Here is a 6648-nt window from a genome sequence, read left to right as displayed (position 1 = left end):
ACATATCCAGGCTAAATAGCTGTGTAGTTGCTGTCATGCAGACAGCCTTCCATTGCATAACAAACACATAGCCATTAGCAAACAGGGCAATAAGGTGCTCCTCAACAATCAATCAGTAGTTTGACAAGTCTCTCTGGGCTTCACAATAAATGCTATAACTGGCCTCTCAGAGATTCACTTCTGTCTGGAAATTATACCTTTCTTGCACATGGCTCCCAGGGAAGATACAGGGTCCTGTCAAATGAGTCACTTCTGTCAATATATTGCTTTTGTCAGGGAAAACTGAAGAAATTCATAAAATAATGTGGCATATTTAATAGTGCTGCTTCCATCCCCATGCTGGCTGTGTGCTGTATTTTCCAACCTCTACATCACCCTTAGGTGTGGAATCAGGGGTCTTCTCTCAGAGTTAAAAACCTCAAGGTGGAACTGGCATGTTAACCGAGCTCAGACAGAGCCTTAAATATCCATTACCAGTATATTGCCCAGCAACAGACACTGACTTCCAGGGGCAGTTGCCTTTGGGAAACTTTTTTTTCCACTTCCATCAGGTTTATGACTGTTTATGCTTTGCCTGCAGAGTGGTTTATGGATGGTTTAAAGTATCTATTGTCTTTATGAGCCATGTGTTGCAGCACTATTGACTGCCACTGGTGATTAGAAATACTAATGCAGGGTGACACTTGGAGGCAAGATCTAGATGATCTCCATGCTAGTTTTCACTGGGATAGAGTTAATTTTCTTCCTTTCTTCTAGTTGTTTCGAGGCTATGTTTTGGATGTGTGACTGTCTGGGCATTGATTGGTTGGTGGTAAGCAACTGTTTTCATTTGCTTTACTTGTCTTTCTTGGGGTTTATTCCTCTTTGTTATTTTCCTAGTATTATTATTGTTGTTGTTGTTGTTATGATCATTATTATTAGTAGTAGTAGTATTTTTATTATTAAACTGTTTTTATCTCAACCCACGAGTTTCCTCCCTTTTATCCTTCCAAGACTCTCCCCCATCCTGCTGATGCAGAAAGTGAGCAAGTAGTTCCGTAGTGCTTAGTTGCTCGCTGGGGTTAAACTATGACAGCCCCAGTCTTAATGATTCCAATAAAAGCTCCTTACCCAAGTGTCAAGACAAGGGGATGAGATGATAGCAATGGCCAGAAGGAGAGAATTCCTGAAATAAGTTAGGCTTTTTTGGCAAGGCACCCAGTAAAGAAGCAAATTTCAAGACACACAAGGTAAAGAAAAAGTTCTTTGTGTCTTAGAAAATTCATAGAAAATTCATATTAAGTGATAAAAGCTTAACACTGTCAGATTTTCACTAAGTGATTTCTGCATCTTGCTGAGGAACTTGTGGAGCACCTTTCAGTGCCTTTGAGTACGTCTTGAATTGGTCTTGGACTAGTCCCAGATGCTCCTGTTCATCCTGACTCTGGTTGGTTGAATTCCTTGCCTCTCCATTCATTAAGTTGATCTCCTTTGGATATGGCTGAAGCATCTCTGCTAAAGGAATATCTTATAGTGGCCCTTTCCTTGCATGGTCTGTGAAAGCTGAAGGCACGAATTCACAAAACCAGAAGACACGTGGATAGATTAGCATTGGAGCTAGATACCCAGAATTACCTGCTCTGTACCCAAGAAAATATTTAGGCACCTTTAACAAAGATGCCATTCCTGAAAGAAACTGTAGCTTGTCTTTTGAAGTTATTTGAACTCCAGAGATGCCAGGTGCAAAAATTACCAATTGCTATGGAATTGAGCTACTATGGCTTAACTGAAAGCTCATTTCCTGGAAGAAATCAGGCAAATATCAGACTAGAACAACTTTCTCCATTGTTAACATGCAGAAAAGTCTACCAGGAGATGTTCATTTGCTTAGCTTCCACTCCAGGGAGCCGTATGCCGTGGCTTTGCTCAGTTTACTATCTTATCTTTGTAAACTGTTATTACTGCATTTGAAACATAAAACATGGAGATTCTAGTCCTAATTAGGCAGCTGATGCACTGCAACTGTAAAGGAAATGATTTTCAGGAAATGAGTGTTCCCAAATTGAGCAGTCAAAGATATCTCCTTGTTATGAGTGCTAGTGTAGCTGCAACATGGCACTAAATGCTGGGGACTTGGCTGTGGGTCCTGCAGTACCTCCCACCATTAGGTATGAGTATGTCAGGTTTCATTACGAAAAAAGGCAATGATGAAACCAGAATATTAGTTTTGTTGACGTTGTCACTGAAAAGATAAAAGCTATAAAATAAATACTTCACTCACACCACAGGCAAGCACCTCCTCTTCTTTTAATTAATAAAACAATCTAATATTTCTAAGGAATCATGAAAGATCAAGTGTGTAACATTGCTGCAGGTACCAGGTTGTAGGTATAAGGACAGCTGAAGACAAATGTAGTTACTACACCCTAGATATGCAGCTGCCTGATTAACAAATGTAGGCCATTTATTACCCCCCAGACTTCTGAGAATGGAGTGTGTGGTTAATAAAGAGCCCCAAACTGGTGATGTATCAACCTGTGAGCCAAAAATTCTACCTGTAATATCAGACTTTGAACTAAGGTTCTTTGAAGAGCTGGAGCCATGAAAGTTGCATCTGGAATAGCAGTATCAAATAGGATGATAAGGGGACAAAAGGTGGAAAGTTTCTGTTCAGATTGTTAATCATTTAGTCAATGTTAAACAGCAACCTGGATGGTTTAAAAGGGAGGTTGAACAGAAAGTAAGCAGCCTAAATGAAACTATTAATATATATATGAGAGATTGGCTAATAGGATTAAAGCTGAATTAGCTTGTGGCTACTTGTATGTGCTTACTTTGATAATGAATTGATTTTACAAAACACTCATATTCCATGTCTTGTCAGAAATGTCATTTTTTATTACAATAGAGCCTGCGGTCACATGCGTGAATATTGGTGCAGTAAAATATATTTTCATTGATTGTTTCCTGGCAATTGACATACAATTGCATTTTTCACATATATTTAACAATTTGACTTCATTCATGTAGACCAGCTGTTTTAGGAAGCAAAACAAAACTGCTATTTAAACATGTGCCTTCTCCTTCCTTCCCTTCCTCTCTCCCTCCCCTCTTATATGGTCAGGTAGGTTAAAATAGAAGCTACAAAAAAAAGTCTGAAGATAAAATATTGATGTAGAACAATTCAAGCTGCATACACAAGGTGCTGTTGGGAACAACTATTCCTGAACAGAAAAGTTCAATGAAAATATAAGATCTAAAAAAACTGGTGCATAAGAAGAACAAAGCCAGATTTTCAGAGTCCAAATGGCTTTCTGTTGAGAGCTTAACTTGGTCAAATAAATTATGATCTATCTGGAATAACAGAGGAATATTTACTTTTCACTCCATCCATTTTCCTCTCAATAATATGTATATACTTCCCAAGGTATTTAGAGTCATGAGATTTTGTTTGTGTGGAGCTTCGAAGATGGAAAATGTCATCCTTTCATTCCTCATGTTGTGGCTGAGCTGGTAAATGAAGCCTTGGGGTGGAGATGCTCAACCACCATTTTTCATGAGTCATTCAGGCTTATCCCTCAAGCCCGGCCCCTCACTTGTACATCAGCTTGTGGTTTTAGGTGCTGGGGCACCCAAAGGGGCATTTGTGGAGCATTAGAATTAAAATGAATTTTAAACCCACTTTGCAGTATCTTTGCTCACTTGGAAGGTGATAGACTCATGTCTTTTATTACTTATTGCAAACGGAAGGGGGAAAGTTTAATTTTTAAATTGCTGTGCTATTAGGATGCCTGGTCCCTAATGACCAGCAAACAGGACATAGCACAGAATGTATCAATAAAAAAACAAGGAAATTAAACCTGTTAGGGACTGACACAGTATAATTAAATTTTACATTTGTTCCTGAAAGGGTATTGGCACAAACTGAGCTCATTAATTCTAAATTAAAGCTTTTATTCTGGCCTGCCTACGACAACCCCTTCTAAAAAGGCTCTGTTTGCTAGATACCCAGGTGGCATTCACACATTTATTGCATTATAGAAAGAGACTTGACAGATTCTTATCACTTCAGTGCAAATAAAAATGAACATTTAGAATTACCTGCCTTCCTCGGGAAGCCTGATTCTTCATGGTACTCTTCTAATTCTTACAGCACAAAAATGTGTGAGTTTAGAACGTATACCTTGTATAGTCCTTAGTCTAGAAATTGGTCAAATTCTATCCACCATCTACCAGAGACAGAAAATCTGCCCAAGAATTGTAACTGCAGTAAAACCTGACTCAGAAACAATGGAAACAGATGATGAGTTCATAGTTTAAAACAGGTTTATACAATACACTGAAAAAAAAAATCTGTATGTACTTTAAGTGTTTTATTTATGTGGGTTTCTTTAATTACTGTTATACCAGATCTTTAGCCATAGCTCTCAAACATTTGAGAAAGTTACCATTAGCCTTAATGAATATTGCCTAGAAGCTCCCAAAGACAAGTGATCTGAAGATAACTAAAACACATTAGCAACTGTTGTTTGTTGCAAGTTGAGCACAAAATAATTTTTGGGAGAAACAACGACTTATTCTGCTTCACCTGAGGCATCAGATTTATAGGTAAAGCATGGGATTCAGCTCATGAAAACTTAGCCCTTTAGAAGCCATCTGAATATTTAGGTGCTGTGCTCCCCACAGTGTCGGCTCAAGGTATGAATCAAGAGTTATTCTTAATAAGGCATCCATACGACCTAACTTGAATAGTGCTTTCAACTTGAACTAGCTGGTCTGGCACTAGTTCTGTATTTCAGCTTTGTTGCTGAGATTATTAAACTAGTAGCATGACATCTGCAGAGCCACAGTTTCCGTTTCCAACCATTTGCAGCTAATCTAATCATCCCATGCAGTCACATGTTGCTTTACAACCTTGACTAGGTTAACTGAGCTGGAATAATTGAAGCTAATTGTTGCAGCACAGACAAGCCCTGGATAGATTTAGAACATTAAGTCATTACAGCACCACGTATTTATGCTAGAGGGCACTCATATTTCATTCTGAGAAGTAACAGAGCTTGGCATTTGTATAACATATATCTTCAAAGCACAGTGCCAACAGTAACTTTCAAGGAGTGCTGTGAGGTAGGTGTGTACATCAATCCCTATTTTCCAGATGAGGAAATGGAGGCAGAAAGGTTAAGTTATTTGACCCAGTTCACAGCAGGAGTTAAAGGATGTTTAACGCAAGTGTTAAGGGGTAACACTGAAATCAAAACAACTTGAAAATTACTGTCCTTGAAAAAAGCCAGCTCATTATATATATATAGATCCTTACCTCTTTGTGTGTGCACAGATTGATTCTAGGTGTGGATTTTTTATTTTTAAAACCACAGACCTTGTTTTCTTATTCTAAAATTCTGTGACAAAAATATATCAATTTAAGGCTTTAGGAAGACCACACAAAGAGCTATGTCTGTGTCCCTGGCTCTCCTTTGCAGTGCCTACGAAGCAACAGATCATTCAGTGATAAAATCATCAAATAATTTGGGCTGGAAAAGACCTTAAAGGTCATCAAGTCCAACCATAAACCTAGCACTGCCAAGTTATAGGATGACCTTCAGAGGCACACGAACCCCATAGGTCTCACAGAATAAGGTCAGCTTGAGGATTTCCTAAATCAACACCTATTTACTAGCCTTTGAGAGTTTCACTTCATTTCCAACTAAGTGTTCAGTGAAGTATTGCAGTGACGTCTGCAAACACAAGATGTCGTGAGATTCTGCCTCCTCCTCTCCATGGTGTTACACATCTTTAAGGAAAGAAGCCCATCTCAGAAGACAGCTCCTGGCACTGAGAGTTCATAGCTTAGGAAGGAAAAGGCTGAGTACGAACAGAAAATGCAAGTGATTTGTCTACAGCAGGAGACAGGCAAAGTTTGTCTTGCAGGGGCTTGAGCCAGATGTCAAGACTTCTTGTCTAGACACACTTGTCTGAATGACTGCAAATTTTGTGAGATTCTGAAAATCAACCACATCATTTCCACAGTGCAGCTCAACAAATTCTGCACATACTCCAGGAGTGGTTATTAGGACCGTTTCATTTTGCTTCCTGTGATCATTCATACAATTGTGTGTTTTAGAAGAAATGTTCTCAGAAAGCAAATACCCTGCTATTAAACACAGATGCATTCCTGAAAAGTTCAGCTGTTACATTATAGTGTGGATACTGGATTTTTCCATGAGAATCACCATAATGGAGGGATGCATGCAGGGACTTAGAGAATATACACAGTTCAAACACACTGGGACATCTGTGGCATTAAGGATGGAGAGGTAGGAACAAAATGAATTAGTATTTTTCAGAGGAATTACTGGCTTTATAGAATAGATAACCTTTCTGAAGACTCTTAGCTGCTTCACCTTTGAGGCTGTACCCCCGATTCCCTGTTTTGTCACCTCTCACCCTTGACTGATTCCATTTTGCTTCATCTCAAGACAATGCTAACAACTATGAGAATGTAACTCTTCAGAAAGAGGGAGCAAATACTGCATCAGGGTTCAGTCTCAGAAGCTGAAATCTTCTGGAGAACTGAATGACATGAAAGGTTGTTTCATGTTCACTTGTGCTACCTTCTTGTTGTCTCTTTCTGAACAGCTATATTTTCATTATCATCATCTTCCTCAT

Source organism: Strigops habroptila, chromosome 2 (genome assembly GCF_004027225.2).
Source record: "Strigops habroptila isolate Jane chromosome 2, bStrHab1.2.pri, whole genome shotgun sequence".
Taxonomy (NCBI): domain Eukaryota; kingdom Metazoa; phylum Chordata; class Aves; order Psittaciformes; family Psittacidae; genus Strigops; species Strigops habroptila.
The sequence above is the reverse complement of the archived record's forward strand: the minus strand, read 5'-3'. Positions refer to the sequence as shown.